This window comes from Hyla sarda, chromosome 9 (assembly GCF_029499605.1).
Source record: "Hyla sarda isolate aHylSar1 chromosome 9, aHylSar1.hap1, whole genome shotgun sequence".
Taxonomy (NCBI): Eukaryota; Metazoa; Chordata; class Amphibia; order Anura; family Hylidae; genus Hyla; species Hyla sarda.
The window spans coordinates 112,104,435-112,126,475 of NC_079197.1; positions in this window are offsets into that span (position 1 = coordinate 112,104,435).

Here is a 22,041-nt window from a genome sequence, read left to right on the forward strand (position 1 = left end):
CTGATGGTTCAAACTAGGTGTCATTTCAGGTCACCAGACCCACAGTCTGGCCAGGACTTGGGACCGTAATACAGACGCAAAAATGCATCTGTAAGAAGCCTCTGGGAATCTGGCCACAGGTTGTAAATAACGGGTTAATATTGTTCTGGAATATGTTTGGTAGAGCGCAGCAATATGTAAGTAATCAATATGTACGTACAATAATAATGTAAATGATTATACTCTAAGAAATGTTACGTGTGGAAGTAAAATCATACTCATGCTATAGGACTGTATGTGTACTTTGTGTAACATGAAGTACAATGTAACAAGCCAAAATATGGAGCCAGCAGCCAGTTATCAGGCGGTGGGGCCTGCTGTGTACTCCCCTCTGTCACATCAGCCGTATGGAGCCGCCGCTCCTGGGCATATAGGGTCACAGGGTGACAGCACAGCTGAGGAGCCCTTATCTGAGAAGCCGTGTAGCTTTCACATCCATGTATTCATCTGCCCTGTAGGAGTCTATTGTATGCACAATATTTATACAGCACTAAACAGCCTTTCATTCTAAAATAGAAAAAGTCCCTATTATTACAAATGGAATTCTGATATTTCTTGTTCATTCTAGGAAAAATTGTATCAAGCTTTTGTGGAAGTGGTGCATAGATTTCAATAAGCTCTACAACTCTACAATATACTATTCTGATGAATGGGAATTTCATGGAAATTTCCGTAAAATAAATCTGTCATATGCAAATGTCCCATAATGGTGTTTGCTCTGGTCATCCCCCAGTTTTTCCAGGAACAGGTAAAACTAGGAAACAGCTGAGAAGAATTTTTAATAAGAGAAAAAGAAGACTTTTGTTTGGGTTAAAGTTAATAATCTTCACAAATAAAAATAAAATAAAAACATCTTTAGTGTAGGGAACAGATAAAGTAGAAAAATGATCACATGATCACATTCCATTTGCATGTTATTAATTTTTCAAAAATGTAAAAAAATTTAAATAATAATAGATGGTGTATATATATATATATATATATATATATATATATATATATATATATATATATATATAGATATATATATATATATATATATGGTAGAAACTAAGGAGCGGAGGTGTAGAAAACCCCTCCCACCTCAGACTAGCTCACTCGGTGAAATACCAAAACAAAACACTGTTTCTAAATGCTGAATATATACAAATAGTTACTGTAAGGTACAAATATACATAAAAGCAATAATGTAAATATGCAAAACATACACACAATTTTTTTTTTTGTACATATATGTATACAACCAATCAGGTAATTTTGTATATATTTTTGGGCAAACCATTTGAGTCTACTTGCAACTTCATGATCAACTGAGTCAAGTTAGTCCCTAACTTTAACCTCTTGGGGACGCAGGGTGTAACTGCACTTCCTGCACCAGCTCCCGCGTCATATCGGGTCGGTCCTGGCAGCTAACGGTAGCCGGGACACGGGGCTGATAACGCACGTCATCACGTGAAACTGTGGTGTCCTGATCAGCTAGGACTCAAGTGGAGGGTCCCTTACCTGCCTCCGGCGCATCCGTTCGGCGATTGATTGCTCTAAGACTAAGATCCAGGTTTGAGCAATAGACTGCCGATAACATTGATCAATGCTATGGCATAGCATTGAACAGTGCTGGCAATCAATGTACTGCATGTTATAGCCCCTATGGGAAATTGCAAAAAAAAGTGCAAAAAAAGAGTTAATAAATGTGATTTTACCCCTTCCCTAATAAAAGTTTGAATCACCCCATTTTTCCATTTAAAAAAAAGAAAACATGTAAATAAAAATAAATATAAACTTATGTGATATCACCGCGTGCGTAAATGTCCAAGTTATAAAAATATATAATTAATTAAACCACACGGTCAATGGCGCACACATAAAAAAATTCAAAATTCCAAAATAGCGTATTTTTGGTCACTTTTTATACCATTAAAAAATGAATAAAAAGTGATCAAAAAGTCTGATCAAAACAAAAATGTCCCGAAAAAAACTTCAGATCACTGCGCAAAAAATTATCCCTCATACCGCCCTGTACGTGGAAAAATAAAAAAGTTATAAGAGTCAGAAGATGACATTTTTAAACTTATAACTTTTCGTGCATATAGTTATGATTTTTTCCATAAGTAAGCCAAAATCAAACCTATATAAGTAGAGGATCATTTTAATCATATCTACCTACAGAATAAATAGAAGGTGTCAAAAAATGTACTGCATTGAAACGGAAGCCCCCAAAAAGTACAAAATGGCGTTTTTCTTTTTCAATTTTGTCGCACAATGAATTTTTTTTGTTTTGCCATAGATTTTTGGGTAAAATGACTGATGTCATTACAAAGTAGAATTGGTGGTGCAAAAAAAAAAAGCCTTCATATGCAAAATTGAAAGGGTTAGGATTTTTAAAAGGTGAGGAGGAAAAAACGAAACATCTAAGTGAAAAACTAGAGGAGATTCAGTGATATAATCTGCATGCAGAAGACTAAGATGATTTAGAGCTGTCACTTAGGGCATTCTTCATTGGAACGGTGGGAATTTACACAGGAACTAAGTTTTTTTTTTACCTATGTTTCCCTTTAAGAATAATTCCACTCAGCGTATTTTTTTATCCAATAATGCTCAGTTTGAAGGTAAATGGATTCCTAAGAAATTAGGACTGAGTAGTTCAAGGGTCATTTCCATTTCAACTAATGGTACTACTCCACTCAAGCAGAGGTGGTGGGGCCTTTAAATATATATATATATATATATATATATATATATATATGTATATATATATATATATCAGCTTGACCACCACTTTTAGAGTGGGGCGGAGGTCTGTAACCTAGGCCAATGAGCTGTCAACAAAGAGAGTAAAGGAGCAGGAATATCAGGGATTTGTGCAAACAATTGACATGCATGCTGTAATGATGACAACTGGTTAGGTCTTGCATGTTACGTTCTGGTCAGTGTGGAGTGATAGGCCTGGGCCAATCAGCAGCTGAAGAGGGTATTTCATCCATTTCTTCATGTTTTGCCCCTCTACCTGGTGTTTTTTTATACTGTGTTTAGTCTTGTGTGGTCTAGAACCTGTGTACCTTGATCCATGTAGTGTCTTCAGTTACCTGTTAAAGGGGTACTCCGCCCCAAGACATCTTATCCCCTGTCCAAAGGATAGGGGATAAGATGTCAGATCGCCACGGTCCCGCTGCTGGGGACCCCTGGGATCCCCGCTGCGGCACCCCGCTATCATTACAGCACAGAGCGAGTTCGCTCTGCACGTAATGACGGGCGATACAGGGGCCGGAGCATCGTTACGTCACGGCTCCGCCCCTCGTGATTTCACGGTCCGCCCCTTTCAATACAAGTCTATGGGAGGGGGCGTGGCGCCCCCTCCCATAGACTTGCATTAAGGGGACGGGCTGTGATGTCATGAGGGGCGGAGCCATGACGTCACGCTGCTCCGTCCCCCGTATCGCCCGTCATTACGCACAGAGCGAACTCGCTCTGTGTTGGAATGATAGCGGGGTGCCGCAGCAGGGATCCCAGGGGCTCCCCAGCAGTGGCACCCCGGCGATCTGACATCTTATCCCCTATCCTTTGGATAGGGGATAAGATGTCTAGGGGTGGAGTACCCCTTTAACTCATTTTCATTCATATAAACCTGCCGCTATATTTCCTGGTAACCTGTTTTGTCATTTCACTCATACCTGCCATATATTGCTGTGGTTCTGAAGCTGTTAGCCAGTACGCTATATACCTGCCACTATATCTGCCTGATATCTGTGTTACTATTTTGCATTCCTACTGTTATATATTATCCTGGTTCACATTCTGTTTGTTATAGCTTGTTAACCCTTCTTGGCTGGACTGTTTCCCCAACATCCGTACAGTTCTTTTGATTGTTTTGACTTGACGCCCCTGCATTTTGTTCCAGCCAAGGGACAGTTGTCCAATTGTTGATCTGCTGTATAGGGTAGATATGCAGGTAGGCAGGAATAGGAGTTTCCAGCTGAGCTCAGATCTGCACTATTCCCTGCCTTTAAGGACAATCTGTCACTAGCTTTATACTATCCTGAGGCAGTACAAGTGTAACCAACAGCAAGAAACACAATAGTACCTATACTGTGTAATTAAGATATCAGAGATGTCTAAAAATAATAAATGGTGCTAAAGTGACTACAGCTTCATATCTGATCTCCACAAAGATAATATTAAAACAAATACAAAAGGAGTCATTTAAATAGAATATAAAATATACGTAATTTTATTGATATATATTAAAAACATACAATTCATGAGAACATAAAAAGGGAGGAACTACAACTACTGAGGGAGACTAGACAAAAAAAGGGGCGACACTACCTGCTTGTGCATAAATTAATAGCAACAAGTAAAGTGCATAACTGGTAGACAAATTCAAAGTGCATAATAGGGGCTTGATACAGCTTCCATAAAGTGCATAATCATGTCCAAAGGCCAGCATACATACCAAGAAAATATAAGAAAACAATGTAGCAGCTAAATCAAGCAGGAGTGACGCCTCCCCAACGATTGTTTTGGCGATACCTTCATCCTGGGTGTATCCTGAGGCTGTGCAAACCATTGCCAGAAACTCTGATTCTAAATATACATTTTTGCATCTTTTCACAGAGCTAAGCTCCTATAATACCGTATATACTCGAGTATAAGCCGAGTTTTTCAGCACGATTTTTTTTCGTGCTGAAAACACCCCCCTTGGCTTATACTCGAGTGAACTCTCCACCCTCAGTGGTCTTCAACCTGCGGACCTCCAGATGTTTCAAAACTACAACTCCCAGCAAGCTCGGACAGCCATCGGCTGTCCGGGCATGCTGGGAGTTGTAGTTTTGAAACATCTGGAGGTCCGCAGGTTGAAGACCACTGCGGCCTTCGTCATCATTCAGACCCCCCCCCCCCATTTAGTTTTGTACTCCCCTCGGCGGGACATTAGGGTGAGCTGGTCCGGGCCATCTGTGCTGCAGGTACCGTCCAGTAGGGAGTGATAGTTGTTCTGGGCTGTCCATCTTCACTGGGGGGGCCTCTTCTCTGACGTTGCCTTGACGACAACGCACAGGGACGTTCATGAGCAACATCCCTGTGCGTCGTTGTCAAGGCAACGTCACTTTTCCAGGCCCAAAGCGCAGAGAAGAGGCTCTCCCGGTGAAGATGGACAGCCCGCAACGACTATCCCTCCCCACCGGACGGTCCCTGCAGCACAGATGGCCCCGACCAGCTCACCCTTCCTTCCCGCCGAGGGGAGGTGAGTACAAAACTAACCGGGGCGGGTGGGGGGGGAAGGTCTGGATGATGACGAAGGCCACAGTGGTCTTCAACCTGTGGACATCCGCAGGTTGAAGACCACTGTAATCAGATATTGACAAGCGGTGATGATGAAGGGGGTTGGGGGGGTGGGATGATGACAAGGGAATGTTGACAGGCGGTGATGATGAAGAGGGGGTGTGGGATGATGACAAGGGGATGATGACAGGCGGTGATGATGAAGGGGGGGATGATGACAGGTGGTGATGATGACAGGGGGATGATGACAGGCGGTGATGATGAAGCCCCCTTGTGTGTGGGATGATGACAGGGTAATGATGACAGGCAGTGATGATGAAGGGGGGTATGGGATGATGACAGGGTAATGATGACAGGCGGTGATGATGAAGGGGGATGTGGGATGATGACAGGGGGATGATGACAGGCGGTGATGATGAAGGGGGGTGTGATGATGACAGGGTAATGATGACAGGCGGTGATGATGAAGGGGGGTGTGTGGGATGATGACAGGGTAATGATGACAGGCGGTGATGATGAAGGGGGGTGTGGGATGATGACAGGGTAATGATGACAGGCGGTGATGATGAAGGAGGATGTGTGGGATGATGACGGCGGGATGATGACAGGCGGTGATGATGAAGGGGTGTGTGTGGGATGATGACAGGGTAATGATGACAGGTGGTGATGATGAAGGGGGGTGTAGGATGATGACAGGGGGATGATGACAGGCGGTGATGATGAAGGGGGTGTTGGATAATGACAGGGTAATGATGACAGGCGGTGATGATGAAGGGGGGGGGTGTGTGGGATGATGACAGGGTAATGATGAAGGGGGTGTGTGGGATGATGACAGGCGGATGATGACAGGCGGTGATGATGAAGGGGGGTGTGGGATGATGACAGGGGGATGATGACAGGCGGTGATGATGAAGGGGGGTATGGGATGATGACAGGGTAATGATGACAGGCGGTGATGATGAAGGGGGGGGTGTGGGATGATGACAGGGGGATGATGACAGGCGGTGATGATGAAGGGGGGTGTGGGATGATGACAGGGGGATGATGACAGGTGGTGATGAGGAAGGGGGGAGATGATGACAGGGTAATGATGAAGGGGGGATGATGAAGGGGGATGATGACAGGGTAATGATGATGAAGGGGGGATGATAGGGTGATGATGATGAGGGTGTTAATGACGGGGGTCTGGATGATGACAGGGGGGATGATGTATTTCCCACCCTAGGCTTATAGTCGAGTTAATAACTTTCTGGGTTTTTGGGGTGAAATTAGGGGCCTCGGCTTATGTTCAGGTCGGCTTATACGCGAGTATATATGGTAAGTATTTATTCCTCCACAGTGAGCTCAGTGTAATGCCCTTTCCCCAGCCAAGTGCTACCTAGTGACAACCTATAGACAGTATAGACATAAAGCTGTCAAATAGTGAAAGGTAATTGGGGGAAGGGCTGCTCGTGACTATCCAGGACTACAGGACTACACATCAATGAGTGGGCTGCACTCATTGTTAAGAAATAAACACAGACATGCTACATAAACAGATGGATATAGACTAGATCTAGGTCTCTGTTCCTTGTTTATGATGTTCTCAGAAACGGCAGAATAAACTTGGTGACAGATTCTCTTTTTAATATCTGGTTATTTTTGGTTATTTTTATAGTATTATTCTTAAGTTTTCCTACATAATTTCTCTAATGGAGTTATAAAGAGGCACATATTTATGCAAATCCACACAAAAGGCTTTCTGTAGCGTCAGTGAATCATCTAATAGGAAGCACAGCCATTTATTTTGTTATCCTTTCAGACCGAATTTTTTGTGTGGGCTAAATGTTCCCACCTCTCCCCTTTCTGCACAGAGCCCTTATAAAGAGCCATTTTTCTTTGTTTTATACCAGACACCACTGTACAGAGTGTGGAGGGATTATATGGGAAGAAGTGGATGGAACAAAAAAGGCAACTGGGACCACTTAAGACCACTTTTATAGACAAGCTAACTTTTGTCAGATTCTATCACAGCAAAACAATTCTGTTTTCAGAAGAATTTTCACAGTAAATCGTGACAGGTACATGTGATAAATCAAGTCATATTGCGTTCTCATGAGACTATTTCCTATGGCAGTTCTATGCTGGTTGTCAGCTTAAGTATCAGGATGATGCGCCCCATTTGTTGATTTGTGCTTACAATAAAATGGTGAACCTCTACAGGTCTACATTCACTTTACCTAAATAACAAGCAGTGGTATTTCTAGCACCAAAGGCGCATGCCCCAGGGTGTTTTGCCATAAGCAATCATCACATTGAATTATATCTGAATCAAAGGGGAGAGAGTAAAAAAGAGAGGGGCATTCCTTAATGTAATAGTAAATGCTTTAAGTGACCACTCCTCCTCACCATAGGTGGGCACTCACTCTACTGAGGGCATATATGTATGACAGGCTGCTGCACAACCAACCCAATCCACCATCTAGAAAGTAGAGGATCAACAAACGATCAGGGAAAAACAGGTCTTTATTGGTCTTTTATTTATTTGTATTTCTTGCAGTTGTTTTCTCATATTCAAATTACACCAAAACAATCAAAGTTAAAGTGTAGCCATAACTTACCTAGAGCCATAACTTATCTAGAGTCCTAGAGACATGACAAAAGTTTTGATCGGTCAGGGTCTGGGTGTTCAGACTCTTACGGATCATTAGAATGAGTGGGGAGAGAAGCACTGCTGACCAGAACAATCCCTTCAATAGTATTTTTTATTAAAGTCACATAGATATTATAACATCATACTTGCCATGCAACAAATTTTCAATTTTGTAACAAACAAAAAGAAAGAATAAAGAAGAAAACAATAATTCTAAAGTGAAGTGTATTGCAAACTTCAAGTCTTTGTGCTGGTCATGTCCTTAGAATTATGCAGAATGTGAAGTTCATAGTAGTCCAGTGTAGCACTACTACTCGGAAAAGAACTCAGAGGTATGTAGACGAACCAAAACAATCCTGCACTCTCACAACATACTACACCACAATACTCTTTGCACGTTGATAGAGTAGCCAGGCTCAGAGTAAGTAACTCAGTTAATACGCTCGCATTTTTCTACTGTCCCGTTAAAATAGGATATATCATGTTCCCTGTTTACTTTCAACATATTTCTCTCATATTGTAGACCGGAACAATCCCATAGACTTATTGAGTAATTGTGTCTTGCTTAGCGTGTTCTTCTCTTGGCATGTTCTAGTAATCAATAGGGGTCTTAACACTCAGAGCCCAACTGGTCAACAATTTTGACATGTCTTTACAAGTTTTTTTTTCTAAGTGACAGCACATATTTGACCCCTTAAGGACCAAGCCCATTTTCACCTTAAGGACCAGAGCATTTTTTGCACCACTGTCACTTTAAGCATTTTTTTTCAGTTTGAAACTCTCTGCTTATAAGGAAAATGTACACCTCAAATAAATATATGTGTAAATGATTTTTTTTTCACTAAAATGCTAGTGTTACCCTAAATTTAACATTTTTACAAGGGGTAATAAGAGAAAATGCCCCCCAAAATTTGTAACCCCATTTGTTCTGAGTATGGAAATGCCCCATGTGTAAACGTAAAGTGCTCTGCGGGCAAACTAGAATGCTCATAAGAGAATGAGCGCCATTGGGCTTTTGGAGAGAGAATGTGTTTGGAATAGGATTGGGTGCCATGTGCATTTACAGAAAAGAAGGAGCTCCATTGGCCTTTTGGAGAAAGAATTTGTCCGGAATGGGGCTGTGCAAATGAAAAATATTTATTTTTATTTTCATGGAACATTGTTCCAAAAATCTGTCAGACACCTGTGGGGTATAAATTCTTACTGCACCCCTTATTACATTCCGTGAGGGGTGTAGTTTCCAAAATGGGGTCACATGTGGGGGGGGGGTCCACCCTTCTAGCATGGGGGGGCATGGGGGCTTGTAATCACACATGGCCTTCAATTCCGGACAAATTCTCTCTCCAAAAGCCCAATGGAGCTCCTTCTCTTCTGAGCATTGTAGTACACCTGCAGAGCACTTTACATCCACATATGGAGTATTTCCATACTCAGAAGAAATGGGGTAACAAATTTTGGGGGGCTTTTTTTTCCCTATTTTCCCTTGTGAAAATGAAAAATTTGGGGTAACACAGGCATTTAGTGATAAACATTCTTATCTTCATTTTCCCATCCAACTTTAACAAAATTTGTCAAACACCTGTGGGGTGTTATGGCTCACTATACCCCTTGTTACATTCCATGAGGGATCTAGTTTGCAAAATGGGGTCACATGTGGGTATTAATTTTTTTGCCGTTTATGTCAGAACCGCTGTAAAATCAGCCACCCCTGTGCAAATCACCAATTTAGGCCTCAAATATACATATACATAATATACATAGTGCGCTCTCACTCCTGAGCCATGTTTTCCGCCCGCAGAGCATTTTACGCCCACATAATGGGTATTTCCGTACTCAGGAGAAATTGTGTTACAAATTTTGGGGGTCTTTTTTTTCCTTTTACCTCATGTGAAAATGAAAAGTATGGGGCAACACCAGCATGTTAGTGTAAAAATTACAAAAAATTTACACTAACAGGCTGGTGTAGACCTCAACTTTTCCTTTTCATCCAGGATAAAAGGAGAAAGAGCCCCCCAAAATGTATAACACAATTACTCCCAAGTAGGGAAATACCCCAACTAAACTGTTTCCTTGAAATATGACAGGGCTCCGAAGTGCCATGTGTATTTGAGGCCTAAATTAGGGATTTGCATAGGGGCGGACCTAGATGCAAGCATTACAATTGCATGCGCTACCAAAAATATTCTATGCCAGTGATTCCCAAACAGGGTGCCTCCAGCTGTTGCTAAACTCCCAGCATGCCTGCACAGTCAGTGGCTGTCCGGCAATGCTGGGAGTTGTTGTTTTGCAAAAGCTGGAAGTTCTGTTTCGGAAACACTGCCATACCAGACGTTTCTCATTTTTATTGAGGGGGGGGGGGGGGTGGACAGTGTATGTGTGTGTATATGTAGTGTTATACCCTTTACTTTGTGTTAGTGTAGTGTAGTGCAGTGTTTTTAGGGTACATTCGCACAGGCGGAGATTACATTGAGTTTCCCGCTAGAAGTTTGAGCTGCGTCGGAAAATTTGCCGCAGCGCAAACTGAAGCAAGAAACTCACTGTAAACCCCCGCCCTTGTGAACGTACCCTTGTACATTCACATGGGGGGAGGGAGGGGGGGCGGCAAACTGTGGTTCTCCAGATGTTGCTAGGCAACATCGCCACACGAGGGAGCCGCTCCTCATTGCCCCCGCGGCCACACCAGGGACTTCCCGACACCGATCGTCACAGCTGGTAAGGGACCTCTGCCTCTACCGTTTGAAGGACAGTTCCCCCGCTCTGCCCAGGCTACCATGGGTGAGCAGAGTGGGGAACCAAACTTTAACCCCCCCCACCCCTGATTTGCTATAGGTCAGTCGCTTCTGACCAACCAATAGCAAGGATGGGTGGGGTGGCACCTCTGCTACCTCACTCCTGTCCCTTAAGGGGGATCAGAGCTGTCCGAGACAGCCCCGATCCTTCTTATTCTCTGAATCACCAGGTCACTGGAGACCCGTATGGCCCGGAATTGCTGCAGATCGCTGGTCTAAATTGACCGGCGAATTGCAGCGATCTCCAACATGGGGGGGTCTCAGGATCCCCTCAGTTATTGGCACGGGATGCCTGCTGAACGAAATGTTGCATATACACCTTTTTTTTTTTTTTTTTTTACTTTGGGAGGAACACAACATATAATATAGATAACTGTTTTAAAAATATCTTATGAAATGGTGTCAGGATGTTGACTTATGATGCATCATAAAGTCTTGTTTACCATTAGATGAGGCTGTCTAGAGTTTAATACACCAAAAGACAAGGGTGCATATTAAACCAAAAGTTTAATACAATATGCATCCTTGCATTTTTTATTATTAAAGGGGTACTCTACTGGCCAGTGTTCCGGCTGCGTTCAGAACATTTAGACTTGCATTGAGGGGCATGGCCCGACATTACGAGGGGGCATAGCCTACCTCTGCAGCACGCGCACAGTGCTCGGAACACTGGCCTGTGGAGTACCCCTTTAAACCAACCCTAAGGGTCCCCCAGCTGTCTCTCAGTCCTCTGTTGATGTCCTCTCCATCAGTAACACTTCTACCTTGATATCAAACTATCAGTATGGTATTGTATTATCAGTCTTATTTACTTTATAGGGATCTCTAGACCAAGAACATTCTTCTTTTAAGTTTTCCCATCGATGATATTACTGACTTATCTATGCAGGAAATAAAAGGCATTCTGCCTCCTGTACACCGTCATGTCCAATAAACACCATAAATAGTTTTTAATGCTTGATGCATTGAAGCAAACATAATAATTTGTTTACAAAAGAAAACATGGCCTACAAAATAATCCTTTATTTAGCAAGTTTGGCAAACATCTTAATCCAGCATACTTTACTCTACTGGTTTCCATTGAAGAGACTCTGAATTGTATTGAGACTTATTTTTAGGCAATGTTCCATTAGTAAAAAGTATTCAAATTAGTTTTCCTCCAGAAAAAAAACAACAATTTCCTACAAAACCCACAAAATAGACAAAACATACATTATTTGTCTTTGTTGTGGACATTTTAGTTTAAATGTGACATTTATTTTATCCTGTGTGTCAGTATGATTAGATTGATGCCAAAGTTTTTGCATGTTATACTATTGTATGCTTTTTTTTTTCTGTCTTGACTTTTCGTTTCTTTGTAATGAATGTTTTTTGAAAGCTGAGGTCACCAAAAAATAACAGCTATGGCATTGGTTATTTTCTTTTGCAGGTGGTGTTCTTCATATTATGTTTATTTAATTTTTTTTATATGATAAATGGAAATGATGTGGGTGTTTTAAAATTTTAATAGTTGTGTTATTTTGCTAACGTTAACTTTTTTTGTACAAGTGATTGATTGATTGTTTGTACAATACCCTGTAATACTAAGGCAAAGCGGTGTATTGTGATCTGACTACTCCATTAGCACACCTTATACTAGGTCACTGGTGGCCAACTTGGCACAACAGGACCATATGGGAGGAGGGGATTCTAGGGGACCAGAGAGGGTCACTATTTTAGTGTTATCTCTTATCTCACCTACACAGCTGACACCTGCCATGTATGAAGTGGGCTCAGCTTCTAAACCTTTAACACTTTTATCACATTAGTAAAATGTGTGATGTAAATGCATTGAGAAAGTTGAAAAATTGGAATATAATCTGTTTAGTGTTTTTTTTTTTATATCCGTCACGCCCCCTCCCATAGACTTGCATTGAGTCATGACGTTACGATACTTCATCCCCGTGGTTGGGAGGCATAACACTGAGAGCCTCCAGCGCTTCCTCCAGTGCTTACAGGTGGATGCTGCATGCTAGATTGCCGGGGTCCCCAGCGGCGGGACCCCGTCTTGGGGCCGGAGTTCCCCTTTAACTCACCTTCCTCTGTTTCCCCATTGCGCTGTTATTGCTCTTTGGTCCTCCGTTCTGGTCTTCTTCCTCCTTCCGTGTGCACGGATCGTCACACTGCGGTCAGCATAGGCAGGTGATAGGCTGAGCACTGTCATGTAAGGAGCCAGCAGCAGGGAGAATGAGAGGCCCAGGCTCCTTACATGGCATTGTGCTCAGCCTATCACCGGCCGAGGCGGGACATCGCTGCGGCCAGCGATACAGTGACCGCAGTGTGACAATCCGTGAACAGCTATAGCGGCACAGCGGGGGAACGGAGGAAGGTGAGTTAATGTTTATTTTTTTTGCAGCCAACATACAACAGGATGAAGATCGTTTTCACTACAATACTTCTTTAATATATTTTCATTAATAGTAGAACAGAAACATAAGTGGTCTGACAATACCAGGGAGAGTGAAGGGGCAGGGGGCATGTGTAAAGGCAACGACCTGTTTCACATCATGACGGATTCTTCTTCCGGGCTAATTTACAATGTGACCAGTACACAGAGGGGAGTGAATAACTGGTGAAGGGGCCGAACTGTGCTAGACTCTAGCAACTGAGGGGAACGCCAAGTGAGCTACAAAGCCTAAATTACATATCTTTTTGAACTCTGCTATCTTGGCACTGGAGGGCTCAATTAACTAATAAGAGTTATGTACAGATTCAGGGTCAAAAGCCCTATACAGCCATGCCCTTACTTTATTCCCTAAAACCTGCTGACAAGTCAATTTAAAGATTTCTTTTGGTATTTTATTCTTTATAAAAGCAGAAAGGCTACATAACTGTTTTTCTACAGTCATGAAAGTAACTTCTATTAGGTTTATAACTTATATATCTGTGCAATTTTCTGTGTTTACTCTTACATGTTTTGCCTTTGTAAGTAGTTTACTATAGAATGTAATAAATGGAAAACAAGAAAAAAACTGTTAAAATGAACGTTATAAAGTCAATTTTCTATATTCCTCTTTTGCACTTAATTCTTAAGTCTTTGGGCAGAAGAATGCATTGTGTCTGTGAAGGCGACACTTTCACCTGTTCCTGGGAAGTAACATTGACCTTGGACATATTAATGGCTCTGTTTGTAACAAACATATATTACTTGCTCAGTTGGTGTTAAGGGGCAATGTCATTGCAATCAATTTGTTTCTGCATCATGCCTTGGTTCAGGGCTTGCTTGGTGACTTACTGTTACAGCCAGCTGAATTTGCTTGTATATTTAATTGTAAAAGATAAATCTAATTCACTTAAAGACCTAAGGAATTGATTTTTTCTTAGACCTTACGACACGGAGAGATGTGTGTATGGCATCAGTGCTGTTCGTTGACTTCAGTGTAACTCAAAGATCTCATATGAGTAGAATTGGCAGATAATTTTATGGCATGAAAGCAAACAGCAGTTGTTAATAGCTGAGTATTGGCACAGGTTATGTGAGATCGTTGCTGTTTCTTGTTGCCCTGATGCTGACTTGTAATAGGAAAATGAAGGTAGATACATCCACTCATTGTTCTATAAACACTGAGGAAACATAATGAAATATACACACAGTAACTGTGAATAATATTTTATTTTATTTCGTTTTTTTCCTCACTTTTAGCCGTTACTGTTAGCAGATATCCTGCTTTTGATAATTACCAATTAGCTTGTGGGCAATGGTCAGTGCTAAAGTGCTAATAGTTCTGATTTTCAGTGAGAATGCAATTATGGACATAAATATGCATATGCTGAGCTCAGTTCAAGTATTTTGGCACTGAAATCTCTTCTGCCCAACTTAAGGAGGAAAGTATAGCATGGCACTGCATAAACAGTAATAGTGCAGCATAAACTAATGACTATAGCGCACACACACACGCACACACACACACACACACACACACACACACAGATCTATTAACACTATTTAATTCTAAGACAAACGTAAAAGGTGCCAGATTTACCACAATGTTTCTCTAATGGGTGAACCTGGTTCTGGCAGAAGAATCAATTCCTCCTGTATGCATTCTTTGATGCTGTAAAGAAACTCAGATAAATCAGTGTGGTTAAATGACAAGCCAATTACATCTGTCCTCAGGGTCCAAGCCCTTCTCAGGTGGGCTATATACCCTCAGTCAGTCTGTGACTCACGTAACTGTGCTTCTGAATTGCTCCTTGCTATTTTAAAGGAGTACTGCAGCCATGGAACACTTTTCCCCTATCTGCATGATAGGGGATAATTGTCTGATCGATGGGACCTCCTGTAGGGGAACCTGGCATAGTCGTGGCTCTACGCGTCTAATGCTTGTGTTGTCAACCTCACCAAGAGGCCGACAGACTCGCGCCCTCCATTCAGCTCTATGTATGAACGCTGCATCTCTGCCTCTCCCATAGCGATACATGGAGGGGGGTGTCAGCCGCAGCGTCATGCTGTGTTCGAAACACCTCCTGCATGGGGAGAGCTGAGCAGAGCTGGGGCCCCATACAGGAGATCGCGAAGGGTTCCAGCGGTCAGATCCCCCATGATCAGACACTTATCCCCTATCCTGCAGATAGGGGATATGTATTCTATGGCTGCAGTACTACCTTAAAGGGTACCTTTCATCAAAAATCTTTTGATATATTATAGATTAATGTATGCAGAACAACTGTCCAATAGCATGTTATGAAAAAAATATGCTTCTTTCTATTTCATTTTCCACTTTGAAAAAAGACCAGTCCTGGCCACAAAACCTTTTTATAGATTTCAGACTCATGCTGGAGTCCTAAATCTCAGACTGCAGTCGTGACACAGACAAGCTCAGCACTGCACCCTTCCTGTCAATCAGACAGGCAGGAGCCAGCACTGTACTCATAGCACAGCAGGGCACACTCCTGACTGTGCCTTACTGAGTGCCCTCATTCATTTTACTATAGGAGCTCCGATCTTTCTTCTCTCTGCACATGCAGTTGTAAACAGAGAGGAGAAGTTTCTGAGCTGCCGGCTGCTGTGTTCACAGCCTCTATGCTGGGCCACACCCCTTCCTCTCTTAGGGTACGTTCACACGCGTGGATTTTTTAGCGGGTGTTCCGCTGCGTATTTGAAAGTGGGCGGGCTCTTCTCGGCTGTCCGCAGCAGATTTTCTGCTGTGGAATTTACGCTGCGGAAAATACGCCACAGTCCCTACTGACTTCAATGGGGCTTGCAGCGGATTTTCCGCAGTGTACATTCCGCCGCGCAAAATCGGCTGCGGACAGCCGAGAAGAGCCCGCCCACTTTCAAATACGCATTTGAAAACCCGCTAAAAAATCCACGCGTGTGAACGTACCATAACACTAGGACAGCTAAATGAGCAGCCAAGAGGACAATAAATCAGGTAGAAAGAGGGGGTTTTGAATGAAAAGAAACACAGGGATAGTTTCAGTGAGAGTCAGGGACAGATGGGGGGGGATTAGGGAGAGTTTAGATCATGATAGGTACTAATTAATCCAATGTATCATGAAGTGACCTGATATTCCTCTATTTTTCCTCCCCCCAATTAAAATCTAAGTTGTCTCTTTTCCCCGTTTCCCCCCCCCAAAAGCGTAAAACGTAAATGTTAAAAAAAAAAAAAATTAAGTCCAAATTTGATGTGTTTTGGTCCCATTACATAAAAAATGCGATCAAATTGTCACATATAAGCAAAAGTGACACACAAAAAAAAATACAGATCATGGAACAGTTATAGGGGGTCAACATTATAACCTTTTAAGGACTCAGGGTTTTTCCGTTTTTGCACTTTCATTTTTTCCTCCTCACCTTTTAAAAACCATAACCTTTTAAATTTTGCACTTGTAGACCCATATGATGGCTTGCTTTTTGTACCACCAATTCGACTTTGTAATAAATCTACGACGAAACAAAAAATATATATATTTGTGGGACAAAATTGAAAAGAAAAACACGCCATTTTGTCACTTTTTGGTTAAAGGAAACCTTATCTTTATTCTGTAGGTCAATATGATTAAAATGATACCCAACTTATGTAGGTTTGATTTTATTTTACTTCTGGTGAAAATTATAACTGTTTGCACGAAAATTAGTAGGTTTAAAAATATCCTCTTCTGACCCCTATATCTTTTTCCACATATAGGGCGGTATTAGGGCTCATTTCTTTGCACCGTGATCTGATGTTTTTACCTGTACCATTTTTGTTTTGATGGGACTTTTTGATCGCTTTTTATAATTTTTTATAATTTTTTTTTGATCGCTTTTTATAATTTTTTTTGGTATACAAAGTGACCAAAACTACACAAATTTGGACTTTGGAATTTTTTTTACCAGTACGCCATTGACCATGTGGTTTAATTAACATTATATTTTTATAGTTCGGATAATTACGCATGCGGCAATACCACATATGTTTATATTTTTAACTACTAGACTACAGACGAGGGCACTGTAGTGGTCAAAGACCTAGATAAAAGATGATAGGTCACTATGTTTGAGATGCTGTTTATAAAGGTCTAAGTCTGGAGAGGAAAAAATGGCAGAGCTCCTCATGGGACAAGTATCGTTTGATACACAGTGTGTTATCAAGCAAGTGGTGTGCAGTGGGTGTTAGTGAACCACTCACCTTGCTTAGTTGTGTATGAAGACACAACTACAAATGTGCTTGGGTGATCATGCAGGTGGTGCAGCCTCCTGGTCCCGGATCTAGGAGTGTTCCTGGCCGGTAGGTACAGTGGTAAATATGAGAGTAAAAATTTTCCAGGTTTTCGGCGCAATCCACCAAGGATGGGTCAGAGTTTCTTCAAAGGAATTTTATTTGCCAAAGAAACAACGCGTTTCAGAGCTTTGGAGCTCCTTCGTCAGGTAAACATGGCAGTATGACAGAACTGAGTGCAGGAGTGCTCTTTATGTTCAAAATTGGCGCCAAAGTGTACTTTGGTGCCAATTTTGAACATAAAGAGCACTCCTGCACTCAGTTATGTCATACTGCCATGTTTACCTGACGAAGGAGCTCCAAAGCTCTGAAACGCGTTGTTTCTTTGGCAAATAAAATTCCTTTGAAGAAACTCTGACCCATCCTTGGTGGATTGCGCCGAAAACCTGGAAAATTTTTACTCTCATATTTACCACGTTTATAAAGGTCTGTCACTGTGGGAGATCAGGGTCCCAAGAAACCAAAGTCATATAACAAATAACTGCGCTGAAGAAACAGGTTCCCGCACTCACCCATAGGCTACTACAGCTCAACTCCTCTGGCTTGTACGGATGATCCGGTGTCAGACTCGCTTCTGAGCACCCTGCATACGAGTCTGACACCAGATCGTCCATACTAGCTGGAGGAGTCGAGCTGTAGTAGCCTATCAGTGAGTGCAAGTACCTGTTCCTGTTTCTCCAGTGCGGTTATATTTATTTTTGTTTACAATTTTTTTTATGGGAAAAGGGGGGTGATTCATTAGAGAAATGGTTAAATCACATTTATTAACTTTTTAAAACTTTTTTTTTACACATTTATAACCCCCATAGGGGACTGTAACATGCAATCTTCTGATTGCATATACTGATCAATGCTATGCCATAGCAAAGAATTGATCAGTGTTGTTGGCACTCCATTGCTCCAGCCCTGATCTCAGACATGGAGCAATCGAGCGACAATCGTATGCCTAGTAGGAAGGTAAAGACCCTCCTCGCAGGTTCTCAGCTGATCGGGACACCGCAGTGTCTGCTGGGAAGCATTTTTTTTTATTTTAGACGCGGCGATCAACTTTGATCGCCACGTCTAAGGGGTTAATACTGGGCATCACCGTGATCGGGGATGTTAGGTATTAGCCACAGGTGCCAGCAATTGCTAGGTGCCGGGACCGACCTGCTATGACGCGGGGTCAGGGGTACGCCCTGCGTCCTTGAGAGATTAAACATACTTAGTTTGTGAAAAAGTATGATTTTTTTTAAAGAGCAGTACAATAATAGAAAAGTATGTAATCATGTGTATAATTTTAATTATAATGACCCACAGAATAAAGAAACATTTTTTACCCTAAAGTGTTTTGGGTGAAAAAAAAACCTTTTTCTTTTCAATTTCCTCACACAAACAATATTTTTTGGGGGTTTGCCATACATTTTATGGCAAAATGAGTGATGTCATTACAAAACACAATTGGTAATCCAAAAAACAAGCTCTCATATGGGTCTGTGGATGGAAATATAAAAGAGCTTTTATTAGAAGGCGAGGAGGAAAAAACTAAAACTCTAAAATAAACTTGACTGTATCCTTTAAGTGGTACTCCACCCCTAGACATCATGGGGGTCCCGCCGCTGGGAACCCCCGCAATCTCTCCTGCAGAACCCCTGTCATCTGGTGCACGGAGCGAGCTTTGCTCTGTGCCTGATGACTGGCGATACAGGGGGTGGAGGATCGTGATGTCACGGCCCTGTTACCGGACGATGAATCAGGACGCCTGCTGTGGGGGTGTCCCTAACGGCACCTGCTCCGCCCCTACTCCGGAGGGCGAGAGCAGGTCCTGGGAGTGAGTACCTGAAATGGAGGCCCCCAATCCCCAGCATCGGCAAAGGGATCAGGGCCCCCGTAGCGGAGAGAGCAGCGGCGGCAGGCAGGATCTGGCGTGTGCAGCAGTAGGCGGTAAGGCTGGCTTCCTGCTGTTGCTTAGCAACAACTCCCAGCATGCACAAAAGGGCATGCTGGGAGTTGTTATGCGACAGCAGAAAGCACAACTACAACTCCAAGCATGCATTTTGGTAGTTTGTGCATGCGGGGGGTTGTAGTTATACAACAGCTGGGGGCACATTTTTTTAATATGAAAAAGTGTGCCTCCAGAAATTGCATAACTACAACCCCCAGCATGCGCAAACTACCAAAGGGCATGCTGGGAGTTGCAGCAGTGTTCCTCCAGCTGTTGCCTAACTACAAGTCCCGGCTTGCCCTTCAGCTTTCACTGCATGCATGAGAGTTGTAGTTTTGCAACATCTGAAAGCACCCTCGTTGCGAAACACAGAGTTTGTTACCTAACTCAGTGTCTCGCAACCGGTGTGCCTCCAGCTGTTGCAAACTACAACTCCCAGCATGCACCAATAGACCTTACATGCTGGGAGTTGTAGTTTTGCAACAGCTGGAGGCACACTGGTTGCGAAAAAACTGAGTTAAGTAACAAACTCTCAGTGTTTTGCAACCAGTGTGCCTCCAGAGGTTGCATAACTACAACCCCCAGCGTGCATAAGCAGCCAAAGGGCATGCTGGGAGTGTTAGTAGTATATCGACAATATATACAACACTAGCGCGGGAAATGAGAGATTGTGCCCAAAGTGCTGCTATATTGTTCGTATGAGCATCTGTATTTCATACAAAAAGGTGTGTAATAAATATATTAAAATGTCAAAGAGCGCAGAATGGGACTTTTTATGAAAATGAATTGAATGAATATTTACCTGTATAAGATGAATGTACAAGGCCTGTGATGATAATATGCAAGGTATGACTGAAGTTAGCTGTTGTATAACTACAAGTCCCAGCATGCCTTTCGACTGTCCATGCATCCTGGGGGTTGTAGCTTTTGCAACAGCTGAAGGCACACTAGTTGAAAAACCCTGAGTTTGTAACCTTAATCAGTGTTTTGCAACTAGTGTGCCTCCAGCTGTCGCAAACTACAACTCCCAGCATGCACTGACAGACCATACATGCTGGGAGTTGTAGTTTTGCAACAGCTGGAGGCCCACTGGTTGCAAAATATTGAGTAAAGTAACAAACTCTCAGTGTTTTGCAACCAGTGTGTCTCCAGCTGTTGCATCACTACATCCCCCAGCTGGAGGTTTGCCCCCCCCCCCCCCACCCCCATGTGAATGTAAAGGATACATTCACACGGGCGGGGTTTTTCGGTGAGTTTTCCACTGCAAGTTTGAGATGCAGCAAATTTTCCGCTGCAGCTCAAACTCCCATGTGAATGTACCCTAAAAACACTACACTACACCAACACAAAATAAAGGGTAAAACACTACATATACATGTACCCCTACACAGTTACCACCCCCCTTCCCCCAATAAAAATGAAAAGCACCTGGTTTAGGGCCACATATAGAGTATTTCCCTACTCAGGAGAAATTGCCTAACACATTTTGGGGGGCTTTTTCTCCTTTCACCCCTTTATTAAAAGGTAAAGTTGGGGTCTACTCCAGCATGTTATTGTAAAAAAGAAAAAAAACATTTTCACTAACATGCTGGTGTTGCCCCATACTTTTCATTTTCACAAGAGGTAAAAGGGAAAAAAGGCCCCCAGAATTTGTAACACAATTTCTCCTGAGCACAGAAATACCCCGTATGTGGACGTAAAATGCTCTGAGGGCACACAACAAGGCTCAGGAGTGAGAGCGCAATGTACATTTAAGGTGATTTGCACAGGGGTGGCTGATAGCTACGGTGGTTCTGGCATAAACAGAAAAAAAAACACCCACATGTGACCCCATTTTGGAGACTACACCCCTCATGGAACGTAACAAGGGGTATTACAGTGAGCCTTAACACCCCACAGGTGTTTGAACAATTTTCACTAAAATGCTGGTGTTATCGCAAATTTTTCATTTTAACAAGGGGTAATACGTAAAAAAAGCCCCACAAAATACTCCATGTCTGGACATAAAGTGCTCTGCGGTGCACTACAATGCTCAGAAGAGAAGGAGCGCCATTGGGCTTTTTGAAGAGAGAATGTGTCTGGAATTGAAGGCCATGTGCGTTTACAAAGCCCCCATGGTGCCAGAACAGTGGATCCCTCACCCACAGGTGACACCATTATGGAAACTACACCCCCTAAGGAATGTAATAAGGGGTGCAGTTAGCATTTACACCCCACTGATGTCTGACAGATTTTTTTGAACAGTGGTCCGTGAAAATTAAAAATATTTTTTTTTTCATTTGCACAGCCCACTGTTCTAAAGATCTGTCAAACGCCATTTGGATTTAAATGCTCACTGCACCCCTTATTAAATTTTGTGAGGGGTGTAGTTGTCGAAATAGGGTCAATTGTGGAAGGGTCCATTTTTCTGGTAGCATGGTGGCTTTGTAAACGCACATGACCCCCGACTTCCATTCCAAACAAATTCTTTCTCCAAAAGCTCAATGGCTCTCCTTCTCTTTCCAGCATTGTAGTTCGCCCGCAGAGCACTTTACATCCAAACATGAGGTATTTTCATACTTAGAAGAGATGAGGTTTATCCCTTGTAAAATTAAAAAAATTGGGGAAAAACCAGCATTTTAGTGAAAAAAAAAATAA